The sequence below is a fragment of the Cervus canadensis genome, chromosome 5 (assembly GCF_019320065.1).
Source record: "Cervus canadensis isolate Bull #8, Minnesota chromosome 5, ASM1932006v1, whole genome shotgun sequence".
Taxonomy (NCBI): domain Eukaryota; kingdom Metazoa; phylum Chordata; class Mammalia; order Artiodactyla; family Cervidae; genus Cervus; species Cervus canadensis.
The window spans coordinates 42,893,558-42,920,312 of record NC_057390.1 but is presented as its reverse complement, the minus strand read 5'-3'; the positions used below and the strand labels follow the sequence as shown (position 1 = coordinate 42,920,312).

The window sequence follows — 26,755 nt, the reverse complement described above, 5'->3', positions numbered from 1 at the left end:
CATCTCTGGTCAGGGAGCTAAGATCCCAGGTGCCTAGCAGCCAAAAAACCAAAACATAAACATAAAACAGACACAATATTGTAACAAATCCAATAAAGACTTTGAAAAAAAGAGAGAGGAAAACACAGGATACTGCCCCCAGAGAGCGGAGGTGCTGTCAAAGGAATGATTTCATTGAACCCAGACTCTTGCATCTTCCCATACACAGAAAATTGCTGAATTCTTTAACTTGGGACATCTGTTTTTCTTTAATTAACAATCATCTTCTGATGTTCAGACTACCTTCCCTTTGTTGCAAAAACTTCTATATGAGCTGGCTCCTCCCCTCACTTCCTCAGAGCAGTTCTCTCAGGGTCACTTGAGATACTGTCCCCTTGGCTTGAAGTCCTAAAACTTCCCACAGAATAAAATGTAACTCTCAACTTTTAGGTTGTGACTATGAGTTGGTCAGCAATGACACAAACAGGCAAGCATTTATAAATGGTTTGACACTACATCAGCCTTGAGAGCCATTATTCAGTGGTCATTTGTTCTCCAGACCTTCCTACCAGGGCCCCTCCCAGGTGCTGGGGATCCAGTAGAGAGATGGAGCTTGGTCCCCACTTGCCCTGCCCCTGCACCTTGGGCTCACACCAGATGGTCCTTGAAGAGGTGGGGTGGGCAGTGCCTCAGTGCCCTTCCTGGGCATGGCTCACCTCTGCCCCCAGTGAATAAATGCCAAGTCATGATGAGGTCCAGTCATCAGCATCTGGATTGTGGAATCTGTCTTCTGACCACCCCCACCCCCCACCTTCCTCCTAGCTCCCCTCCCCACCCCACTCAGCTGTGCAAACCTCAGCTAGATTGGTCTCCATAAAGCCAGAGTCCCACCCTGTCCTCAAGCTTAGAGGCCTCTGTGGGTATCCCCTGACCCAAGAACAGCCCTGGTCTTCACAGCAACAGGGGACCCCCCCCCACCCTGTGTCCAGCCCTGTTCACGCCACTCTGGCCATGTTTGCATCCCTGCTGTTCCTCCAGCTCACCAGCCAGGCCCCCAACCCAGAACCTCTCACCAGCTGTCACTCGGTCCAAGGTGACCACAGGGCCCACTCCACCACCCCTAGGGTCTTTCTCAGATGTGGCCTCCTTGGTGAAGCCTTTCCTATCCGTCCCGTCAATGACTGTGACCTCCCCTCCCTGACTGCTGACCTCTTTCCCAGGAGGAGGCATGGGTGACAGCATTGCCAATGGCCCAGCTCTTGTCCTGATGGGCCTGACCCCTGGGGTCACAAGAAGGGATGGACAGAGCTCCATGTAGCCCCTAAGGAGAAGCCAGAGCTTCTGAAGGCCTGTGATGGGCTGGAACCCTGAGCTCTCCAGCCCCATCTGTCTCTACCCAGGGCTATTTGTGACTGGATTGACCTCTGACCTCCTCCTAAAATGGGGAGGGGGCAGGGTGCAACCTGTGAAAGAATGACATAGCTTGAGGAGGTGACATAAACTGATTAGAACCAAAAGGGTCCAAGATGGCAGATGAGTTGACTTCCACTAGACCTTGAGCCTCAGTGTACGCTCATTGTAACACCTGAGCAGGCTAACTGACACACCCAGGCACCATGACAGTTTTCAGGACCAAAGACCAAAGGGGGCAGTAGCCCAATCCCTGGAAATCCCCGATCCTTCCCCAAAATAGTTGAAATAATCCTCCCACTCGTTAGCCTATGAAACTACCCAGCCCATGAAAACTAACCACGCCATATTTTGGGGCCACTCTCACCTTCTGAGGTGGTCTGCACTCCATCTGTGGAGTGTGTTTCTAAATGAATCCTCTTCTTACCTAGACTTTGTCTCTCACTGAATTCTCTCTGTGATGAGACATCCAGAGCCTGAGCTTCATTAAGTGTCAAAATGAGGTGTGTGATCCCAGTTAAAAGGCTGCAGTTTGAAGCCCCAGTCAGGGTTTAGGTTGGGCTGGCCTTCCAGCTCTGTGTTTGAGTCCCAGTCTGAGGTGCGTGGTTTCACTTTCAGCTTAGCCTGTGTCCTGGGCTCCTGGGGGACCCTGTCTACACTATGGGCATGGAAGATGCTTAGTGATGTTGTCACGTTAGGTGATGTGTCTCTGGCAGGTGATGGGCAGTGGATGCTCTAATGCCTGATGGGGGCAGAGGTCTCAGATTCAGTGCATTTGGCATATGATTTCATCTTTTAGCATCACAGAGGGCGTTGATTGGCTCTTTTCTATCTTAGTTGGAGAAAGAAGTAAGAAATATGTTGAAAGAAAGTGAAAGTCACTCAGTTGTGTCCTACTCTTTGCGACCCCATTGACTATACAGTCCATGGCATTCTCCAGGTCAGAATGCTGGAGTGGGTAGGTAGCCTTTCCCTTCTCCAGGGGATCTTCGCAACCCAGGGATCAAACCCATGTCTCCCGCATTGTGGGCAGGTTCTTTACCAGCTGAGCCACAAGGGAAACCCAAGAATACTGGAGTGGGTAGCCTATCCCTTCTCCAGCGGATCTTCCTGACCCAAGAATCAGACCGGGGTCTCCTGCATTGCAGGTGGATTCTTTACCAACTGAGCTATGAGGGAAGCCCAAGAAATATGTTGTGTTAGAGTTAAAATTGCTTTGAAAGACAGCTAAGTATCAAAATGAGTGTTTAGGAGGGCCTGACCTTGTTTGAGTGGCTTCTCTGGTAGCTCAGTGGTAAAGAACCTGCCTGCCAATGCAGGAGATGAAGGTTCAATCCTTGAAGATCTCCTGGAAAAGGAAATGGCAACCCATTCCAGTATTCTTCCTGGGAAATCCCATGGACTGAGGAGCCTGGCGAGCAAAGTCCAAAGGGTTGCCAAGAGTTAGACTTGACTTAGCAAGTAAACAACAGAAGTGACCTCGTTTGAAGTAAAGCCTGAGGTGACTTCCATGGTGGTACAGTGGCTGAGATTCTGAGCTACCAATGCAGGGGGCCTGGGTTCAATTCCTAGATTCCACATTGCCACAATTAAGATCTGGACCAGCCAAGTAAATGAATATATATATATAAAGATAGGCCTGAGATTAGATAGCCTTTTAAGCCAGTTTTGGGAAACGTAGATTGTAAATGTAAAAATTATCTTTCTCAGTCTGTCTGATTATGTAACTGACCTTTGGGAAACTGTCCTGTGGCCTGTTTCTCTATTATGCCCCTCTGTTTCCATGTCCTCAGATTTGTTTTCTCACCACCAGCCCTGGCTCCTGTCTGTGAAGGACAGGAGGTCACAGGGTTTTAGGGGCTCTCACACTGGAATGGACATCACGTAGAGTTTTCACTGGTAAGGGGAATACAACCACCATTTCTCTGGGAGATGGTGAAGGACAGGGAAGCCTGGCCTGCTGCAGTTCGTGGCCTCAGAGTCAGACAAGACTTAGCAACTGAACAACGACAACCCTGTTCCAGCCAGGTTCCTCGTGAGCAGAGTGGGGATCACAGCCCTTCCCGTGAGGACTCCTGGCAGGTCACCTGGAGTGGAAGGGACTCGGCTCAGGGAGCCTCTCCTTCATGGGGCCAGGGGCAGCTCTGATGATGTGGTACATAGATGCAGCCCTTGTGGGTGGGGCCGCCCTCCAGCTGTGCAGGTCTTCTGTGTTGGCAGTTCTCCTGTAAGCTTCAGGCCAGCGTCTTAGGACACGTGTTATTTACTCCCTCATTCATAGAGATGGGGAGCCTGCAGCCAGACTGCAGCTTCACCTGGGCACCCAGCCTGAGGGGCTGAGCTGATGGGGCTCTAACTCCTGCTCTGCCGAGTGTGTCATGGTGTTTCTCTTAAACGTTGTGACTAGAAGCACATAGAATTTACCACTATGGCCATTTTTAGTGTGTGGTTTAGCAGTGTTAGGTGTATTTACATTATTGTGAATCAGACCTCCAGAACATTTTCATCCTCCCGAAGGGAATCTCTGTGTCCGGCAGTCAGCGTCTCCCGGCTCCTCCCCACCAGGCCCTGGCAGCCAGGGTTCTGCTTTCTCTGCCTGTGGGCCTCTCTACACTAGATATCTAACATAAGGGAAATCACACCATGTTTGTCTCTTGGTGATGGACTAGTCTCACTGAGCACAAAATCAGAGTGCATACATGTTGAGGCATGTGTCAGACTTTTTTTTTAAGGCTGTGTGGTTGGTGTTCCCTGAGGGGTTCAGTGACGATTAATCTATCATCTGTCAATAGATGTTTGTGTTGCTTTTACCTCTTGGCTATTGTGCTTGATGCTACTGAGAAAGTGTCTGTTCAAATATTCCTTTGAGACCCTGCTTTCAGTTCTCCTGGATACACACTTAGAAATGGGATTGCTGCTCATTTGGTAGTTCTGCTTATAACTTTTTAAGGAACTCCTGTACATTTTTCAATAGCTGTTGCACATTTTACAACCCCACCAACAGTGCACAAAGCTGCCAGATTCTCTATATCCCCGCCAGCCCTTGTTATTTTCTGTTTTGTTTCATTTTGTTTTGTTTTGTAATAGGCATCCTCGTGGCTGTGAGGGGGGTATCTCATTGTGGTTCTGATTTACATTCCCTGATGATTAGTGATGGGGAACATCTTTTCATGTCTCTGTTGACCATTTGTATATATATGTGTACATATATGTATTTTGAGAAATGTCTGTTTTAAGTCCTTTGCCTAGATTTTAGTTGGATTATGTGATTTTTTTTGTTTCTGAATATTAACTCCTGATCACATATATGATATGCAAATATATTTTCCCATTCCATAGGTTGACTTTTTACCCTGTTGATTGTTGGTTGACTTTTTTGATGCACAAAATTTTTAAGTTTGATGTAGTCAAATTTTTCCATTTTTATTTTGTTTCCTGCACTTTTGGTGTCATATTCAAGGAGTCCTTGACCAATCCAATGTCATGCCGCTTTTCCCCTGTGTTTTCTTCTAGGATTCTTGTATAGAGTTTTGTGTTTTAATTTTAGGTCTTTAATTCATTTGGGGTTAATATTTTTAAGTAGTTCAAGATGAGGTCCCAACTTCCTCCTTTTGCATATGGAGATCCACTTTCCCACCATTATTTGTGGAAGAAATTCCTTTCCCATCATGCCGGTTTTAAGGGTAGGGGAGAGAGAGTGACAAGGGAGGGGATAGTTATTTGGGGGAAACGAAGGAGCTCATGTGTTTTTTAGCTTTGGCGCATGTTTGGCACACGCAGAGAGAGGTATACATTCGTCTCGGCTAGGAGACGTGCTTGCAGCAATTACGGAGTGCTTGTTTCCTCAAGGTAGACAGGGTTCAATGGCTGTTTATATTGTTTGTGTGGAGAAAAGTAAGTCTCAAGATGTGACAGGCATACAATATCCTCTCTGGCCCCACAGAGATCCACTTTCCAGAACCCGGGGTTTCCGGAAGCCCGAAGTGCTGGCAGGGTGGTGTGGGGGAGGAAACCTTTTCAGTGGCAAAGTAACGAGGCCCTGAGTTCCCCAGAGAAAGACAGAGCCACTGACTCGAATAGGCTCCATCCCTCTTCTCCCAGGCCTGACGCTTCTCACAGCAGTGTCTCAGGGGGGATGTGACCACCCTGGAGGCGAAGGGCTGGGCAGGCACAGACCCTGAGGGAGGGGACATCGAATTGGCCTGCGGCCCTCACCTGCAGGGCTGAGGCAGGGCCTCAGAGCCGCTCCTGTTGCTGCTGAAGAGTTGGCCCCTGAGGACCCAGAGACCAGAGAGACCCAGGCTCCAAGAGAACTAGAGTAAGTCTGAGTAGCTGAGGGACAGGTGTGTAGATCTCATTTGTTTTATATATATATGTAGATCTCAACTACATTAGTTATATATATATTACTAATGTAGTTGTTGTTCAGTTGCTAAGTGGTATCTGACTCCCTGTCACCCCATGAACGGCAGTGTGTCAGGCTCCTCTGTCCTCCGCTATCTTCCAGAGTTTGCTCAAACTCATGTCTATTAAGTCGGTGATGCCATTCAACCATCTCATCATCTAGCCACCCCACCCCCACCCCTTCTCCTCCTGCCCTCAGTCCTGCCCAGTATTAGGGCCTTTTCCAGTGAATCTAACGTGGTAGCATTTGTCCAAGCTGCTAAACACTGCAGATGTCTGATTCTCTTGTTAAAATCTCTGGGCTATGAACAAGCTTATGGACACCATGTTAGTATTTTTATTGCTTTCCTTTCTGCAGTAAGTGCTGAGTGTCTGTGTATTATTTATTGTGAGGGACTTGGCTGTCGCGCATCCTTCCTCGGGTTACAGTGTGGTACAGGAGACTCGGTGTTTATAAGTAACAGTAATAATTGGTAAGACAAAAGCTTGCTTTTCAGATTGTCTTTGGAGGTCCTCTGCTGGAGGAGAGAGGCCTTTCAAGGGTTGGCGTGAAATACCACGTAGTTTATAGGTCTGGGTCTTTGCCCACATCTCATCCTGTGTGGAAGCAGCAGTGGTTCTGTGGGTCCCAGGGGGCGGATGGGAACTGAGAAGGGTTTGAGCCACATTTCAGTCCTGCTCTGCTGTCCTGGATGTTCTTGTGGAGCTGTTGGCAAGCAGTGTGGATGCCCCGAAAGGGAACATGGGTGGGTGTGATCACTCATCACCCACATGGCTGACTGAGGTGGGCAGTGGATGGTCTCCTGGAAATGCTGACAGCTCCCCTGGCCTCTCATTCAGGAGAGAAGGGAGCCAGGCGGCCTCACGGAACATCCTGTAAACACTTTAGCTGAAGGGAAAAGTGAGCACAGTGACCATTTCAGACGGTGAACATTACACATTTCATTTCTTCTCAGAAGACTCTTGCTGTTTAGCTTTTGTGCATTTAACACATAATCCTGTATGCTAAGAAGACACAGAGAGGAGTGGGCTTTGAGTCTTTGCTTGGGGGAGCTGTTCCATGGGTGGAGGGGCTGGTGACCCCGAGCATGGCTGATGGGGAAGGTCTCCCTTGGAGCTGCGTGTCCTCTGGGAGCTTGGCCAGGTCTGACCCACAGTCTGCCTGCCTGCAGGCCAAGAACCACTGGCCCTGACATGTTAGAAAGGAGGGTAAAGGGTGGAGTTCTCCTGGGAAATGTGGATTTAGTGCAGTGGTTGCAAAACTGCCACAAGACGTAGGCATACGGGCCATGAAGTGGGTGGGGCTCGTGTGCGGGGCACTGGGGGTGCTGTGGGTGCCCTGACCATCACAGAGCCGCTGGGGACAGAGAACCTGGGAACCGCAACCGCAGTGTTTTTCATCTTCACCTGACTTTGTGCCCATCCTGTGCGTCTTAGTGTTTCTGCTTCACCTCCAGGAATTTCCCTTCATTGGGTCTGCACCCACCCCACCCCCCAATCCATCCTCTCTTGGCCTGGAACCTGGCCCACCCACAGTTCTTGAACGTGCAGTGTGAGCGAGCTTTGCTGGTTCTCTGTGGCTTCCTGGACTGCACCAGGCATGCTTGGCCAGTGCTCCCCCAGTTGTAGTGAAGAGTGAAGCTCTTCTTTAAAAAAATTTCCCAGTGGTAAAGAATCCGCGTGCCAGTGCAGGAGACAATGGATTTGATCCCTGATCCAAGAAGATCCCACAGGCCTCAGAGCAGCTAAGCCTGTGTCCTGCAACCTGCTGAGCCTGCGCTCTGGAGCCCGGGAACCGTAACTACTGAAGCCTGTGTGCTCTAGAGCCTGAACTCTGCAACAAGAGAAGTCCGCACACTACAACTAGAGAGAAGCCGCGACTCACCACAACTACAGCAAAGCCCAAGCAGCAACGAAGACCCAACACAGCCAAAAATAAAGAAAGAAAATAAAATTATTAAAAAAAATTTTTCCAGTTCATTGTTGACTGGTGGCTTCTGTGAACAATAGAAATGGTTTACTAGAAAAATGAAAAGAAACCATATGAATACAAGTCTCGTTTCTTCCTTTTAGATTCGGAAGGTGTAGAATTTCTCTGTCAAGTTAGTAACTTTATACCTGTTCTCGACTTTCGCGCTGACCTTGTTGTAGGTGCAGACTCTCCCAGTCTCTCACAGTCACAGGTACACTGAGGAGCTCTGCAGCAGGAGGCCCTGCTTCCCCGTGGTTTTAACTGCCTGCAGCGATCTTTCGGCCATGCTTTTAGAGTTTCCTGCCTGGAATGTTCAGCAGCTGTTAGCCGGTTATCTTGACTGGGAAACTGAAAGGAAACTAATGGGAGTTGCGTTCTATGTGCCAGCCAGAGGCGTGAAGTGCTTGTTTGTTTTTTAATAACTTATTTATTTATTTTTGTCTCTGCTGGGTCTTCATTGCTGCACAGGCTTCTCCCTGGTTGCTGCGAGAGGAGGCTGCTCTCTAGTTGTGGTGGGCAGGCTTCTCATTGTGATGGCTTCTCTTGTTGTTGAGCATGGGCTGTAGGATGCATGGGCTTCAGTAGTTGTGGCACACACGCTTCAGAGGCTTAGTAGCTCTGTGGCATGTGGGAATCTTCCCAGGCCAGTGATTGAACCTGTGTACCCTGCATTGGCAAATGGATTCTTATCCACTGTTCTACCAAGGAAGTTCCTTCTAATGTATTGTTGAATTTGCTAATATTTTGTTAAGGATTTTTACATCTATGTCCATTAGGGATATTAGCCTATAGTTTTTTTTCTTACAATATTCTTGTCTGGTTTTTTATGTCAGGATGATGGATGCTGGCCTTCTAAAATGAGTTTGGGCATGTTCCTTCCTCTTTTATCTTTTGGAAGAGTTTGAGAGTCATTGGTATTAACTCTTCCTTAAATACTTGGTAGAATTCAGTAAAAGTCTGGTCCTGGACTTTTGTTTTCTGGGAGGTTTTATTTACTGAGTCAGTCAACTTACCAGCTCAGATTTTCTGTTTCTTCATGATTCTGCCTTGGCAAAGTTCTTTTATTTTTTTATTTCTAAGTAATCCTCAAAACAACCCTGCAATACAGTAGGTGATATTAGCCCCAGTGGAGGGGTGAATGAATTCACTTGAATTCGCAGACTCAGTTAAGTGGGCCTGAGACCTCACTGTGGGCAGTTACGTCCCAGTCTGTGTGGACACAGAAGGAAGCTGAGCAGACGGAGCTCCCGTCCTTGAGGGGCTTATATCTCTGCCGTGGGGAGAGGTCAGAACCAAACGCCAGATGTATTAGGTGGTGAGGAGTGGTGGGTAGAGAAGGAGGTTGGAGAAATGTCTAGGGGTGGGAGGTGGAAGCAGTCTTCACTGTCACGACATCAGAGCAAAGATTTCAAGGGGCTGAGGAGACCCCTGACACCCAAAGCCAGCTGTGGTGGTGACGGGCCTGGTTTTGAAGAGCTCACTGAAGTTAAAGACCTTCCTCCCAGGTAGTAGATGGCTGATGTGGGTTTGCACTCAATTTTGGCCTTTTTTATTATGCTTTAACATCTTTATTCAGTCTCCAGGTTCTGGTTTAGAAGTCACCTGAATCCAAATAAAGTGGAAACCAACTTGGGAGTTTGTGTGTGTCGAGGGGTGTGGTTGAAAGTGTGCTCTTTGTGTGGGTCTTGCTTTTGATTGGGTCTGAATATTTTCTAAGGCTTTGAATATCTTTTTCTTAAGGGTACACAATACAGGAGTTTTGTGGTTGAATTTCCATTTTGAAGTGGGTGAAATTTCTCCAGGGGCCGCAGAACGCTAGACAGCATCAGGAAAAAGCTTTTCAAAGGAGAACAGCTGATTAAACCTCTGGAAAGCATCTGGTGTTGCTTTCGTTTGAGCACTTCGCAGATAAGAGTTGTGCATGTTGTCCCCGCTCACACAACCCTGTGCGGGGCAGATGCGTCTACTCCGCGTTGATGGGTACCCCACCTGGGGGCTCTCCTCCCTCTGGCCGCTCTCACGCTGCCCAGGACCCCCCTCTGCACAGACCCTGTACCTGTGGTGCAGGCTGCTGAACCCCGAACTCCCCTCTGCCTGTCACTCAGTCTCAGATTGCATTGTGGAGGGTGCCGTCACTCATGACTCTGGGGTGTAACTTTCTCACTTCAGCTTGAACGCCACATGAAATTCCCATGGCTAGTGTTGCCATATGTGTTTTACAGATGAGAAATGTGACATACCTTACTCAAGATGATCATCCCCAGATTGCTGCTACACTATTGTGTTTTTCAGCTACAGTTTGGATTTGAGCGAGCTTTTGTGGGTTGCTCATGATTTTATTAATGAAATGTATTATATGGCTCTTATGGAAATTCCAAAATTGCAAACTTAATATAGAATTGGCTTCAGATTTTTCATGCTTGAGTTGGGGACTAATTGAATATTGTTCAGTTTTTACAACCTTGCTAATTTTTTAAAAAGACTTTATATTTTAGTGTATTTTTAGGTTCAGAACAAAGTTGAGGGGAAGATACAGGATTTCCTGTACACTTTCTACCCCACGCATGCACAACCTCCCCTGTCATCAGTATCCCTCACCAGATGATGCGTTTGTTGCAACTGATGAACCTACATTGATAGATTGTGGTCCCCAAAGCCCCTAGTTGACATTAGGGTTCACGCTTGATGTTGTAATTCTGTGGGTTTGGAGAAGCGCATAAGGACATGTGTCCCTTCATTCTGGTATCATACAGAGTGGGTTTTTGAAATTTTTCATTTATTGATTTTTGGCTGTGCTGGGTCTTCTTTGCTGCATGAACTTTTCTCTAGTTGTGGCGAGTGGGGGCTACTCTCTAGTTGAGATGCGCTGGCTTCTCATTGCTGTGGCTTCTCTTGTTGCCATGCACAGGGTCTGGGTGAGCAGGCTCAGTAGTTGTGTACAAGGGCTTAGTTGCTCCACACCATGTGGGTTCTTTCTAGATCAGGGGTTGAGCCCATGACTGCTGCATTTGCAGGTGGATTTCTTATCCACTGAGCCAGCAGGGAAGCTCCAGAGCGTTTTTATGGCCCCCAAGTCCTCTATGCTTTGCGTCCTCACCTCTCCCCTGCCCAGTCCCATGTTGAAATTTAATAATTTGGGTAAGTATACCTCCACATTCAGGGGGGATACTCTTATTACTTTCGGAGTACTTAGCCACTGTTGGCAGCATCCACTTAGTAACAGGTCCCAGCACCCTTGTGGGCATCAGTCCTGACTTCTCACACTACTTTTCTCCTCACTAGTTTGTTTTATCATTTGTAACTTTCCCTCCATGGTCAAGGGGGATTGAGTTTTTAAACATGGAGTGGTGTATTTTTTTTAATACATTTGCAGGCATAGGGCTTCCCACATGGTTCAGTGGTAAAGAATTTGCCTGCCAATGCAGGAGCCGCAGGTTTGATCCCTGGGTCAGAAAGATCCCCTGGAGAAGGAAATGGCAACCCACCCCAGTATTCTTGCCTGGAGAATCCCCATGGACAGAGGAGCCTGGTGGGCTACAGTCCATGGGGTTGCAAAGAGCAGGACACAACTGAGCCCACATGCACACACACACAGACGCATAGTATATGCTTTTAAAACGGGAGCTAACGCTTCTTCACACAGTGGGAAACAGAAGTCAGCAAGCTTGGCCCCATGCCTGTGCAGCCTGGCCTGACCCTCCCCTGTCCCCTGCCCCCCCCCACCCCCCGAAGTGAGCTTGAGGCAGAAGCCTGGCTGCCGGCCTTGCCCTTTAGCACAGCCACCTCTCTGTCCCAGCTGTCCTCCCCTCTCCCCTTCTCTCCTTGGGGTCTGTTGGGCCCTTTGCTCCTCTGTAGCCTCGGGGTCCTGCTGTCCTGGACGGAGGGTCTGCACTGTCCCCCTGGCCTGCGGTGGGGACGGGGGCAGTGCAGTTGTACCCTCCTGTGCCCATCTCCCCTCATGGGCCCTCTTCACTCTTTTCCCTGAAAAACTGTGTCTTGGTTTGCAATGACTGTTCCAGAAGTCAGTCTGAGTCATCGAGGGTGTTTAGTCTTTCCTGAGAATAGGAGGGGGCATTTGGATGATGGGTGATGTAGGATTCATGAGTCTATAGCCAAACCTGACCCACAGAGGTGCCAGCAGGACGGAAGGAGTCACGGGGTGGCACTGACAGGACACGCGCTCCTCACCTGCCTCAGGAGGGACTGGACTGAGGCCAGTTTGATGTTTGTCTGTGCTTGAGATAGTGGTAGGGCCGCAGACAGAGCAGGAGGCTCGGGGCGGAGGGGAGGCTTGCAGTGGAAGACCCTTCAGGTGGTCAGTGCTTGGGCGATTAGGTAGCTTGATAGCCTCAGAAATACTCTGGATGAGTAGTTATCAGTGGAACTAGAACCATTCCCTAAGGAAAGAAAAATGAAAGTTGCTCAGTTGTGTCCGATTCTTAGCAACCCCATGGACTGTAGCCCACCAAGCTCCTCTGTCCATGGGATTCTCCAAGCAAGAATACTGGAGTGGGTAGTCATTCCCTCCTCCAAGAGATCTTCCCAACCCAGGGATCAAACCCAGGTCTCCCACATTGCAGGTGGATTCTTTACCAGCTGAGCCACCAGGGAAGCCCATTCCCTAAGAAGCCACTGGGAACTTGTGGGCATTTTTGTTACATTGATGTTTGGGGGGCACATAGATATGGAGTTGCTGGGGCCATGGATACTGGGTGAGGGTGGGGCCAGGGAGCTGGATGTCACAGAGTTTGCATCCATAGTTTTTAAAAAAGGAAAAAGCATTTTTTAATAATTCTCTGAGCATAGCACCTACTTCTATTTTAGATATGGTAAAAGAGTACTTTTACACAGTTTAATAAACACTAGATGGGAATATCAGACCACCTGACCTGGCTCTTGAGAAACCTGTATGCAGGTCAGGAAGCAAGAGTTAGAACTGGACATGGAACAACAGATTGGTTCCAAATAGGAAAAGGAGTACATCAAGGCTGTATATTGTCACCCTGCTTATTTAACTTATTTGCAGAGTACATCATGAGAAATGCTGGGCTGGAAGAAGCACAAACTGGAATCAAGATTGCCAGGAGAAATATCAATAACCTCAGATATGCAGATGACACTACCCTTATGGCAGAAAGTGAAGAGGAACTAAAGAGCCTCTTGATGAAAGTGAAGGAGGAGAGTGAAAAAGTTGGCTTGAAGTTTAACATTCAGAAAACTAAGATCATGGCATCTGGTCCCATCACTTCATGGGATAATAGATGGGGAAACAGTGGGTGACTTTATTTTTGGGGGCTCCAAAATCATTGCAGATGGTGATTGCAGCTATGAAATTAAAAGATGCTTACTCCTTGGCAGGAAAGGAGTAATACCAACCTGGATAGCATATTTAAAAGCAGAGACATTACTTTGCCAACAAAGGTCCGTCTAGTCAAGGCTATGGTTTTTCCAGTAGTTATGTATGGAAGTGAGAGTCAGACTGTGAAGAAAGCTGAGCGCCGAAGAATTGGTGCTTTTGAACTGTGGTGTTGGAGAAGACTCTTTGAGAGTCCCTTGGACTGCAAGGAGATCCAACCAGTCCATCCTAAAGGAGATCAGTCCTGGATGTTCAGTGGAAGGACTGATACTGAAGCTGAAACTCCAGTACTTTGGCCACCTCTTGGGAAGAGTTGACTCATTGGAAAAGACCCTGATGCTGGGAGGGACTGGGGGCAGGAGGAGAGGGGGACAACAGAGGATGAGATGGCTGAATGGCATCACTGACTTGATGGACATGGGTTTGAGTGAACTCCGGGAGTTGGTGATGGACAGGGAGACCTGGTGTGCTGTGATTCACGAGGTCTCAAAGAGTCATACACGACTGAGCGACTGAACTGAACTGAAGTTTTCTAGGAATGCCTGGGATTTGTAAACAAATTTTGCTTGGCTTTTTACTTAAATCTTTACTCTCATAAGTTGTATTAATTTCTTTTTTATCATATTTAGACGTTCAAATATGGGCTTCCCTGGTGGCTCAGATGGTAAAGAATCTGCCTGCAACTCAGGAGACCTGGGTCCAATCCCTGGGTTGGGAAGATACCCTGGAGAAGGGAATGGCTGCCCACTCCTCCTTTTCTTACCTGGAGAATTTCATGGACAGAGGAGCCTGGCGGACTACAGTCTATGGACCGCAAAAGGTCAGACACGGCTGAGCAACTAACACTTTCACAGAAGCTCAGGGCCTTTAAGACAGTCAGTAAAGTTCAGTTTAGTTGCTCAGTTGTGTCCCACTCTTTGCAACCCCATGGACTGCAGCACGCCAATGTTCTCTGTCCATCACCAACTCCCAGAGCTTACTCAAACTCATGTCCTTTGAGTCGGTGATGATGGTCTATTGAAAAGGTTTTTGTTTTGGTTTATTTTGTTTAAATGAGAGATGATTGGTAAACTAAAGTTTTCTACAGTGAGACAGAGACCATAGGGAAAGCTTATGTATAGGGATGAATAATGATGAACTTTTGGGTTATAATGTGTTTCATAGTCAGGATGTAAGAAGAGTGTTTAAAGATGGAGAAGTGGGACATCCCTGGTGGTCCAGTGGTTAAGACTGCATTCCCAATGCAGGGGGCATGAGTCCAACCCCTGGTCAGGGAACTAGATCCTACATGCTGCAGCAAAGACCCTGGGTGCTGCAACCAAGAGCCAGCACAGTCAACTACATTTTTAAAAATTAAAAAGCTCAAGATGGAGAGGTTCAGTAGCACTTGATAGGCTGGGTAAAACAAGTGGGTTCAAATTATCCCAGAGCCTTTCAAAGGCAGAGATGAAAAGCCATGCATGGACATGGAACATGTTACGGATTAGATCTGTGTATTCTGAATATCCCATTCAAGGGATATTCCGTGGGAAGGAACTAACCTGATGGCATTGTGTCTGTCTGGGAGCCTATGAAGGAAAACAGAAGCCTGACCGTGGGCGAGTGGAGAAAGCGGGTCCCTTTATAGGGCACCCAGCCTCTGGTGGGCAGGGGGTGACTTGGAGCAGAGCTCACCTGCTGGAGGGGGCTGGCCTCGGCAGTGCTTCTCCCTGGGACCTCTGCCTGCCCCAAGGTCCTCACCTCACATGCGCATTTGCATATGTGTGTGTGTGTGTGTGTGTGTTTACATACGCCCTGGGGGCCTTGTGACTCCTGGGACCTCTGTCTGCCACACAGCCCTCACCTCACTCGGGCATGTGTGTGCATGTGCCCAAGGCTTCCTCCCTTTCTTTCTCCTCCTAAGAGACTTGGCCGCTTCCCGGGATTTGTGTCTGCAGCGGGAGTGGGGCAGGGGCCTGGTTCTCCCCACAGACAGCCTGCCCCCAAGTTCCCAGAAGGGAGTGAATGAACAAAAACCAGATGATTCTGGCTGGAAGTTTACTGCCTGCGTATGACGTGAGACATCCACCAGCCCTGATGGTCAGGGCTGCAGGTGAGGCTCAGGGCCAAGCCTGAATTTCCGAGCTTCCTCTGCCCGCAGAGACCTTCTGCTTGCCTCCCAGACCCCCCTCCTCAGGCTCTATGCTGGGGGGACCAACGGAGGTGATGGGTTGTTTTCTTGTTCTGGATCTGCCTCATTTTCTTGGTGGCTCAGTGGTAAAGAAGCCATCTGCCAGTGCAAGAGATTTGGGTTCGATCCTTGGTTTGGGACGATCCCTTGGAGGAGGAAATGGCAATCCACTTCAGTATTCTTGCCTGGGAAGGCACATGGACAGAGGAGCCTGGCAGGCTACAGTTCATGGGGTCGCAGAAGAATCAGACACAACTTAGGAACTAAACCACCATCACCACCAGGTATCAGACATCAGGACTCTGCTCTGTAATAAAGGAGTCAGTTCTGGACTAGTCTTGTGTCCTTGTGAATCCGGACGGGGAAGCCTTGTTGTATCAGGAGGAGGAAGGATGCCCCTCGATTCTAGCAGACACCCCTTACTCTTCCTCAGTGGAAGCTTGGCACAAGGCAGCCCCAGCAGTGACTCAGCCAGGGCGCAAGGGTCTGCTCCCACTGCCCAGCCCGATGGAGCACGGCCTCCCAGTCCTGGGTTTATTTTACGGGGAAGGCAAAGTAAAGACCAGCTGCTCGACCTGCTCTGTAAAGCCCCAGAGGCGCTCTGCTCAGACGTGAAGGTGTCGTCCAGATCCAGGGCGCTCGGCTCTTTTTGTGCTGACCCGTTGTCATTCGTTTTTCTCAGCCTTGCCCTGCACATTACAAGTGCCTGCAGTGAGTGTGGATGAACTTGGCAACTCAGTAAAGTCTGTACAACAGTCCGGCAGGATGTGAGTTGTGACATCGGGGTGTCATCTCACTTCAAACCGCCGAGTTATCATGTAACCGTCACGTGGCTCGACTGCGTGCAGGAAGAATCCTCGATGTGGCTTCATAGGCTTAAATATAGTTCAGGGCACCGGACCTGGAGCTGAGATGAGGAAGTTCTATTCAGTGTAGGAAACAGGAGCTTAAAGATAACACGCTGTGATGGGAACCCGGCTTCCCGAGCCCGATAAGCCCGTGGAATAAGGGTGGACACACAGAGAGGGGCCTGTCCCTGAGTGTGGAAGTATCAGGTAAGGACACTCTTGCACAGGTGGGGCTGTGCGTGTGCTGGTAAGAGGACCCCCACGGCCTCCAGAGAAATGGAGGGGATGGCCCAGGGTGGCTGGACAAAGGCATTGTTGTACTTCTGGGTTTTTTTTCCTCTTGACTTGTCTTCCTCAGTCATTTGGAAGCAAATCTCAAAAGATGTTTGTCTAAACTTGCAAACCCAGAAGCAGAAAGGGGTCCTAGTAGCCTTTGGCCATGCTAATGTCTGCTCCCTGCTTCAAAGGGCAGCGAGGTGGTCTTGCTTCCTGGGTGTGTGTGTGTGTGACTGTGGACTGTGTGTATAAGCAGCTGTTGTTTTATGGGTTTCACAGCAGGGTGGGTGAGGGAGATTACTCCTTATGTTTGTAGAGAAATTGTTAACAACCTTGATAACGTTTAGCCCTCCAGTTTGTGGTCCTGCAGAGTTTCGCTATAAAAGACCTTAGGAATGCTTTTTGGCATTTTATTATGTTAAATATTTTTAACTCAGATCCTGTCCGATGTTTTAAAACAGACCGGCAAACGGGTGCTGTTTCACACTGTGGTTAGTGAACTTTGGTCGTGCAGTGGTGAGAAAGAACAGCGTGAGGACTGGGGAGCTATTCTTACTCATTAATGTAACTGTTTAGAAATCAAATCGGCAGGACATTTGGAGGAAAATAAGGCACCACGTCTGCATTTGTAAAACATTTAAGAGGTCATTATTCACCCCAAAAGGATCTCATGCCTTATACAGGATTCACTGTGAATTTCCTTAGAGATGTAAATGTATTTATGAAACTGTTCATTTTACAGCTAATCTTCAGGAATAGTCTTGTGGTATGAGATGGGTGATGGATCAGGGAGTTTATTATAAATGTATTTATATTTATGTTACGTACACACACGTATATACACAATACAACCACACGTAACCATGAAATATGGGATAGTTATAGTGATCAGGAGAAGGGAATAATCTTTTTCAGGGGCAAGAAAGAAAAAAAAAAAAGTTGAAAAGAGAGAGTTTCTCAGATGACAGAGAAATGGTGCAGCAGGACCAGGGTGTGGACATCCTGCAGTGAAGGCTCCTGATGGGGCGGGGGGGACCCAGGCCTCCTCAGGGTGGCTGGAGGAGTCTGAAATCTCACTGACAATTCTTGATATCAGTAGCCCTGAGGGTCCCCCCAAAAAAAGATAGCACCTTTACAGGAACTTTTAAAAAGGTGTTTTTATTATTTTAAAGCAGAGGTCTTGCAGTGATCTTCAATTAGGTCTTGCCCCCAAGTTCTTACAACATGTTGAGGATCCACTCGTCCTCAGAAGGAGGGCAAAATGGGAGCCGGCTTCTCTCACTGCCTCCATGTGGAGGACAGATTCTTAGCTGCAACTTAGCCTGTCATTATCCATCTGTTAAAGGAGAGTTAAAGGGTGGGTGATGTGAGGGCATGTGTAGGAAAGTATTTTATGTTCCACATGTGTGCATGCTAAGTCACTCAGTTGTGTCTGACTCTTCGCACGACCCCATGGGCTGTAACCCACCAGGCTCCTCTGTCCATGGGCTATTCCAGGCAAGAATACTGGAGTGGGTTGTCATTTCCTCCTCTAGGGAATCTTCCTTACCCATGGATTGAACTCCCAGGTCGCAGGTGTTTCCTGCGTTGACAGGCGAGTTCTTTACCACTGAGCCACCTGGGAAGTCCCTTTCTGTTCCATGGGTCACTGTAAGTATCCCGTGGTATCGACAGGGGCATTGGGTGCTTTAGGCCTCCGGGTGAGAGTTGGGGGGTCAGGTACATAGAACATGAAAAATGGAAAAATAGATTTACCAAGTCGTCTTGGTGGGGGCGAAAAGAGGTGGATATACCCTAGGCAGTGTACTGATGGGGTTTAATCCTGTGCTGAAAGGAGACTCCTTTGCTGCTAGAAGGAAGCTCACTTGCACATGGCGGGGGGTGGCTCCGAGTCCTTGGGCTCAGCTGCTTGTGGTCTTTCTTGTCGCTGATGGGCTGGCTCAGGGCCGCCTTCCTCACTGACTTATTCACTGGGCCTGGTTATCCTTGAAACACTGAGGTATAGCTGAAGAGCATGGCTTTTATGGTGACCAGACTTGGGTTCAGATCTTACTTTTGCCACTTCTGTGATTCTGAACCAATGACTTACTATGTGAGTTGCAGATTCTTCATCTGTGAATGATCATAACGTGTAATCTATGAATAGGGAGGATTAATTGAGATCAGGTATGTAGAAGGGTTCTAGCTTGGTACTTGGTGAGATCTAGGTGGTTGACAAACATTCTTTCCCGCCCCTACCTTCTTTTTTTTTTGTCTGTATCAGGTCTTAGTTGTAGCACTCCAGATCTTCCGTTGCTGCATGAGGGATCTGTCTAGTTCCCTGACCAGGGATCTAGCTCCATCCCCTGCATTGGGAGTGCAGAGTTTTAGCCATTGGACCACCAGAGAAGTCCCAGCCCATCTTTTTTTGTTTAATTATTTTTATTGTGGTAAAATACTTCTCTAACATAAAAGCTCTCCTTTTGAACTGTTTTAAGGTATAAATTTTAGTGGCATTAACTGCATTCACCATGCTGTACAACCGTCACCTCTCTCCACTGACAGGACTTTCTGCATGTCGGTGCTGTGTTCCTGAAGCCCTAACTCCCCACCCCTGCTCCCCCCCTCAACGGCTCCCATGCACTTCCTGCCTCTGAACTTGCTCGTGCGTCTTACACGCGTGGGTCATATGACACGTGACATGTATGGGTCACACGACGCATGGCACACACGGGTCATGTGACATGAGTGGGTCACACAACACTTTACACGAGTGGAGCATACAACACTTGGCATGCGTGGATCGTGAGACATGTGACACAAGCGGGTCGTGCACACATGACACGAGTGGGTCACACGACACATGACACACGTGGGTCATATGACATGTGACCTCGGTGTCTGCCCTTCCGCTTAGCGGCATGACTTTGAGGCTCACCCTGCTGTGGCGTGCATCTGGATGTCTTTCCTTTCCGGGGCGGCTGTTACTCCCTTGTGTGGCTGGACCACATTTTGTCACCACTCGCCAGTCGAGGGACCCATGGCAGTTCCCGCCTGCCGTCTGTTGTGGGAGTGCACTTGGGGGTGTGGGCGTCTGAGTCCCTGCTTTCAGTTCCGTGGGGTGGGGACCCAGAGGTGGGATTGCCAAGGCGTATAGTAATTCTCTATTGAACTTTCTGAGGGTCCACCAAACTGTTTTCCTGAGCTTTGGTTTTTACTTTACTTTGCATCTTTGGAGCTTGCCTCCTTAAAGACCTGAAACTCCTGGAGGAGGTCAGGGTTGAAAGGAACCACGTTCTGTTTAGTGTCTGAGATTTTCACATGTTTTCTCCCCTCTTCAGAGCACCCCACCCCCGGCCCCGCATGCCCAACCACTGCTGCAGAGACTTTATCTTCCTTCTTTTGCTTTTTCCTTGTTCAGCCTCCTTCCCTCTCTTCCCTCTCCCCCTGTTCTGCCCGTCCCCCCACCTTCTCAAAGGGGCATGGCAGGGGATCCTACAGGGGTCGTCCTGCACTCCTCTCTTCTCCCCCTGCCCAGACCCTGCGTTGCTGTCATGGTGGGAAGGGTCCTGGAGATCAGAGCCTGGCATGCTTGTCGAGCTTCCTTCAGCCGGACCCCAGAAGGGCTGGCACCTGTAATCACTGATGGCAAGTGTTTGGGAAAAGTTGGGTGGAGAATAAGAAAATAACATTGCTGAAGCAAGGAATCGAGTCTTTGGGGCTGCCAGCCCAGCACGGTGCCAGCAGCAACTGTGAGAAGATCATAAAAGTGGCTTTTCCAAAAACTGTCCAGAAATGAAGCCCGGGCTGCCCAGTCAGAGGTGACGGCTTAGTCAAGTTGCTCTTCATCCCTGTGGTCCTGATTCACCTGGTCAGGGAATACGTATAAATCTATTGCTGATTCATGTCAATGTATGACAAAACCCACTGAAAAAATAAATAAATTATTAAAAAAAAAAAAAAAGTGTTATCAGTAGGAAAAAAAAAAAAAGAAAGTCTATAGTTAGTGTGACTTTGCTCATATCTCAGGCCATTGTGAAGGTCTCATTCATTATGTGTCTGACCACACCCTGCCACCAAGGATGTATCCATGCTACAGTCAGGACAGAGCAACATTCAAATTTAAGCGGTAGCAGTGAGTTATTAATAACAGTCCTAAGGAGTCCTGAGCCGCTGCCAGAATTTCGAAGTTAATTGTAATGATTTCTGAGGATCTAAGAGGAAGGAGTGGGCTGGGCCCTAGGAGGGGCTGAACTCTGAAGGCTCTCTGCCTGCCTGCCTGCCTGCCTGCCGGGTGGGACCCAAGTCTCCCTGGCTCTGTGACTCACCCCAGGGTGGCTGAATCAGCTCCTCAAGTGTGTCCACAGGACTTCTAAAGCCCTGAAAGAAAGGGAAGTCTGTTTATTGAGAACGCACTTACTGTTGCTGATGGTGGAAATACATTCCTTTGTTTATAGTACTTGCAGCCCTGGAGGGAGCTTGATACACATTTTACAGACAGGAGTCCAACCTGCAGGTGAGGAGACCTGGGCAGGTTCCAGGCCAGGCCTCCCCAAACCCCACCCTGGGCTGCGTGCTTACCCTCAGAGGATTCAAATTCTCCTGTTCCCTGAGGTTGGACAGGGGCGCCTGAGTTTTCAGCGCCTTGTCCTCGAAATGTTTTCTGGGCCACGTCTCTTCATTCTGTAACAGGCCTGTGATCTTGTCTAGGACAACTCTCCATAATACATCAAGTGAGCCATGCCACATTTGCACAATTTTCTAGCAACCACGTACAGAAAAGAACAGATGAAGTTAATTTTAGTAATAGATTTGATGTGACTCAAAACGCCAAACTATTACCATGTCCAGACTATATCCACACTACGATCATGTTAACAGTTGCTGAGATATTTTACATTTCTCAGGAATCCCGTGTGTGTTTCACACATAAAGCGCGTCTCAATTCAGATAAGTTGCTGCCTGGCTGGCAGCTGCCCAACTGGACCACGCAGAGCTGAGACAAGGTGCGAGGCTCACCCAGCACAGAGGCTCCGCTCCAAAGCCCGGGAGGGAGTCTGGGCTGGAAGGACGCTTCCCCAGAGACGGGACAGTCCCGTCCATAGAGAGGAGGGCATCACTGCAGTGTGAGCATGCTTCTGACTGAAGGGCTGCTTGTGGGGATGACAGCCACATAGCCTCTGTGTCCACCAGCGGCTGCCACCGCAGGAAAACTGTGCAGGAAAACTGCCAGATGCTGAACCGTGTTTGGGCAAGGATAACGTGTCTTGGCAGGTCTCCTGGCTATTGAGGATGGAGACCCCAGCCTGTGACATGTGTGTGTATGCTGCTGCCAGAGACCTTCTCTCCTAAATGCCGTTTTCAGATGGGCTGGGGGGGCGGGGGCTGTGACGTGCCTGCGGAAACAGCCCTGAGTGAGCGCCCTTATATGGGGATTCCCAGACTTCAACTCCACTTGGAGCCAGATAAGTGACAGGGCAGACTTCTCTTCCAGCAAAGCAGAAAGTATTTTTAAAGGTTCTCGGAATTTCCCCTTCATCCTTTTCTTCCTGTGGTTCTGCCTCCTTAGTTATCTTTGACCCGCTTCACTTCCGTCTCTCAGTCTTTCCCCGCCGTGCTCACTGCATCTAGTTGTTGTCGTCGTGTTGAGCTGTGTGAGTTCTTTACAGATTTTAGGTATGAGCTCCTTGTCACATATGTGGTGTACCCAGACTTTCTCCCATCTCTAGGTTCTGCTTCACTCTAGATTGTGTCCTATGCCCCACAGAAATGTTTAATGTTGATACAGTTCCCACTGCCTGGTGTTATTTTTGTTGCTCTTTTTTTGGGGGTCATATCCAGTAAATTGTAACAAAATCTAATATTATGGTTTTTCTCCTGTGTTTTCTTCTGAGAGTTTTATCTGAGCTGTTTGGAGTCAGCTTCTGTTTGTGCCATGAGGTTAAGAGTCCAGCTTTATTCTTTTGCTTGAATGAATGCTTGAGTACGTTTTTCCCACCATTTGTTGAAAAGACTGCACTTTCTCCCACTGAGCAGTCTTGGCACCCTTGTTGAAAATCATTTGACTGTATCAGTCAGTTCACTTCAGTCGCTCAGTCATGTCCGACTCCTTGCGACCCCATGAATTGCAGCACGCCAGGCCTTCCTATCCATCACCAACTCCCGGAGTTTACACAAACCTATGTCCATTGAGTCGGTGATACCATTCAGCCATCTCATCCTCTGTCATCCCCTTCTCCTCCTGCCCCGAATCCCTCCCAGCATCAGGGTCTTTTCCAGGGAGTCAACTCTTTGCATGACGTGGCCAAAGTACTGGAGTTTCAGCTTCAGGATCAGTCCTTCCACTGAACACCCAGGACTGATCTCCTTTAGGATGGACTGGGTGGACCTCCTTGCAGTCCAAGGGACTCTCAAGAGTCTTCTCCAACACCACAGGTCAAAAGCGTCAATTCTTCGACACTCAGCTTTCTTCACAGTCCAACTCTCACATCCATACATGACCACTGGAAAAACCATAGCCTTGACTAGACGGACCTTTGTTGGCAAAATAATGTCTCTGCTTTTAAATATGCTATCTAGGTTGGTCATAACTTTCCTTCCAAGGAGTAAGCATCTTTTAATTTCATGGCTGCAATCACCATCTGCAGTGATTTTTGAACCTAAAAAAATAAAGTCAGCCACTGTTTCCACTGTTTCCCCATCTATTATCCCATGAAGTGGTGGGACCAGATGCCATGATCTTCGTTTTCTGAATGTTGAGCTTTAAGCCAACTTTTTCACTCTCCTCCTTCACTTTCATCAAGAGGCTTTTTAGTTCCTCTTCATTTTCTGCCATGAGGGTGGTGTCATCTGCATATCTGAGGTTATTGATATTTCTCCCAGCAATCTTGATTCCAGCTTGTGCTTCTTCCAGCCCAGCGTTTCTCATGATGTACTCTGCAAATAAGTTAAATAAGCAGGGTGACAATATACACCCTTGACGTACTCCTTTTCCTATTTGGAACCAGTCTGTTGTTCCATGTCCAGTTCTAACCGTTGCTTCCTGACCTGCATATAGGTTTCTCAAGAGACAGGTCAGATGGTCTGGTATTCCCATCTCTTTCAGAATTTTCCATACTTTATTGTGATCTACACAGTCAAAGGCTTTGGCATAGTCAATAAAGCAGAAATAGATGTTTTTCTGGAACTCTCTTTCTTTTTCTGTGATCCCGCAGATGTTGGTATATTGATCTCTGGTTCCTCTGCGTTTTCTAAAACCAGCTTGAACATCTGGAAGTTCATGGTTCACATATTACTGAAGCCTGGCTTGGAGAATTTTGAGCATTATTTTACTAGCGTGTGAGATGAGTGCAATTGTGCGGTAGTTTGAGCATTCTTTGGCATTGCCTTTCTTAGGGATTTGAATGAAAACTGACCTGTTCCAGTCCTGTGACCACTGCTGAGTTTTCCAAATTTGCTGACATATTGAGTGCAGCACTTTCACAGCATTATCTTCCAGGATTTGAAATAGCTCAACTGGATTCCATCACCTCCACTAACTTTGTTCGTGGTGATGCTTTCTAAGGCCCACTTGACTTCACATTCCAGGATGTCTGGCTCTAGGTGAGTGATCACACCGTCATGATTATCTGAGTCGTGAAGATCTTTTTTGTACAGTTCTTCTGTGTATTTTTGCCACCTCTTCTTAATATCTTCTGCTTCTGTTAGGTCCATACCATTTCTGTCCTTTATCGAGCCCATCTTTGCATGAAATGTTCCCTTGGTATCTCTAATTTTCTTGACTGTATGTGGAGGGTTTATTACCAGCCCCGAGTTCTCTTCTATTGGTCTGTGTGTCTGAACTCTTGTCAGCACTGCACTGTTTACATTAGTGGAAGTTTGTAGTACGTTTTTAAATCAGGAAGTATGAGACCTCAGACTTCATCTTTTTCAGGACGTTTTGGCTTGGGGCGAGGGGCGCGTTCCTTGAGGTTCCTGTGACTTTTAGAATGGATTTTTCTATTTCTGCAAAAGACATCATTTTCTTAGGCTCTTTGAAAAAAGGGCCTCATTTTTTCCCATTCATAAATAAACTGATGAAAATACTCTATGTGATAGGAAAAAAGAGCAAAAAAATTATTATTTAATGCTAGTTTTCAATGTACACCTCAAATACAGCTTTAAAAATAATTGTTTATTTCAGCAATTCTCTGCAAAGATGAGGGTTTTCAATGCCGCTTACTTTCCCTTTTTATAAAATACTTTTTAACTGTGCACATGCTGCTCGTCAGTGACCGTCCTCTGTGGCCAGGATGTAGAAAACACTTTGTTTTAATTAAAGTTAACTGACACTGAGGCCAGAGCACAGCCCCCTTTAGGTATTTTGGCTTGTTTGAGGGGGAGATTTATGAATCTTCCTGAACCTCAATTTCTAAGCCCAGGAAATGATTCTTAAATTCAGCCTCTTTAATCCATCCCATATGGGGCTTCCCCGATGGCTCAGCAGGTGAAGAATCTGCCTGCAATGCAGGAGACACAGGAGATGTGGGTTCGATCCCTGGGTTGGGAACATCCCGTGGAGGAGGAAATGGCAACCCACTCCAGTATGCTTGCCTGGGGAATCCCATGGACAGAGGAGCCTGGTGGGCTACAGTCCACGGGGTCAGAGAGAGTTGGACACGACTGAGCGTGCATGGCACGGCGCTATGTCCCAGGCGGTGGGGTCCACAGTTGAGTCTTTCTGGAGAGGCTGGGGGTCGTATGTTGAGGCAGGAGACCCCCTCCTGCCCCCATCATCAGTCTGGCTCTGTCAGCCCCTTCTTTCAGTCTTGAGATCTCACAGTGGTATGCTGCCAAACCCCGAAAGGTGTGGGCAGTGCTGTTAGCTGCACCGGTGAGTGTTCTGTGTGGTTAGGTTAGGTGGTTTCATCAGTGGTCAGGTCATGTGGAGGTGACAACATGCTGTGGAAACGAGGTGGGGGTAGCGGCCCTCGAGAGGGCTTAGCTTGGTGTGAGATGATTATGTAACAAGTGCATGGGTTCAGTGCCCTGTCCCGCATCCCTGGTGAAAGTGCACCCAACGAGGACACGACGAGGATGTGAGAAAAAAGCCCAGAGGTGCTTGGAGCAGGTGGATGGGTCATCATGGTCTACATTTGACTTCCTGGGCACAGACCACCTTGAGGCTCTGTGGTGTGCAGACCTTTGTAGGAAAGTGCACAGAAGCACGTCCACAAACATGTTCTGATAACACAGAGGAGTCATCCCCACCCCCAAACAGACACAACTCATGATTGTAATGGTGACTGTATTTCTGAGGTTTTTCTAGAAGCCTTGTGTTAAATAGGGCAGTTAAAATATTGTGAATTCTTGACAGTTGAATAATCTGCCAATCTACCAGCACAGGCCAAGTTTGGTCCTTTCCAGCAGTGGCGTGTGTGTGTGTGTGTGTGTGTGTATCTGTGTGTCTGTGTGTGTGTATCTGTGTGTGTCAGGGTATGTGTGTGTGTGTGTTGTATGTGAGTGTGTGGTACGTGTCTGTGTGTGTGTGAAACAGGGACACAGCCTTCTGTGTGTGGGTGTGTATGTGTGAGAAATAGGGAAACACACAGCCCTCTGTGTGTGTGTCTATGTGAGAGACGGGAAAACACACAGTCGTGTGTGTATGTGAAATAGGGAAGTACACAACCCTCTCTGTCCCCCGCCACAAACCAGGAGAATTTCCTTGTGTTCGTTTTCTTTCTTTCCCCTTTTCCATTTGCAAAGAGAAACATGGTTCTTTGGGGACTTCACTGGTGGGCCAGTGGTTCAGACCCCGCGCTCCCAATGCAGGGGGAATGGATCCAATCCCTGGTGGGAGAACCAAGATCCCACACTGCAAAAAAAAAAAAAAAAGCCACCAAGAATGCTTTTCTCTTAAAAGACTTCTCCCACATGTCCTCACACTAAGTCCTCAGCTTGTTCTTCAGTGTCCTGTTTATGGTGATAACTACCAGCTGTGAGTTCCTGCCCTGTGTCAGGCTTTGCCTGTCACCTCTGACCCCGCCTAACCCCTGCGGGGCTCACGTCTTACCATTAGAACTGGTGTGTAGGAAGCTGCTGTGGACCGCCCAACCAGTCAGCTTTCCAGTATATCAGTGACTAAAGTAAATGTCTACTCTCAACAAATGTACTTGTTTACAAATGGACTTTTTCACCAGGCAGATCTTAGATGTGATCTGAGGGGCAAAGAAAGCTTCCTGCTGAAGAGCATCTCTCTCTGTGGGTGATATTTCCATGTTGCTGTTCAGAATGATGAAGGTAGCTGTCAGGGGAAGATGTTCTGGGGGTATTCTAGCTTTAACCTTTAATCTTGTAAAGTGGTTTGTCAGATTTTTTTTGGT

The 26,755-nt window shown here is 48.1% G+C and overlaps 1 protein-coding gene across 3 annotated transcripts in view; it reads left to right on the top strand.

Annotated features, from left to right (window-relative positions):
* The window catches only part of LIMS1 (LIM zinc finger domain containing 1), an 81,023-nt gene that overhangs the window by 11,059 nt on the left and 43,209 nt on the right, over positions 1-26,755 (top strand). Inside the window, exon 1 of one of the 3 annotated variants that reach the window (XM_043468679.1) lies at positions 16,011-16,346. The exons of the other annotated variants lie outside the window; for them this stretch is intronic. The gene's annotated coding sequence lies outside the window, so the exon portion shown is untranslated. Of the gene's footprint in view, positions 1-16,010; positions 16,347-26,755 lie in introns of those variants that run through there. 3 annotated transcript variants of the gene reach the window in all.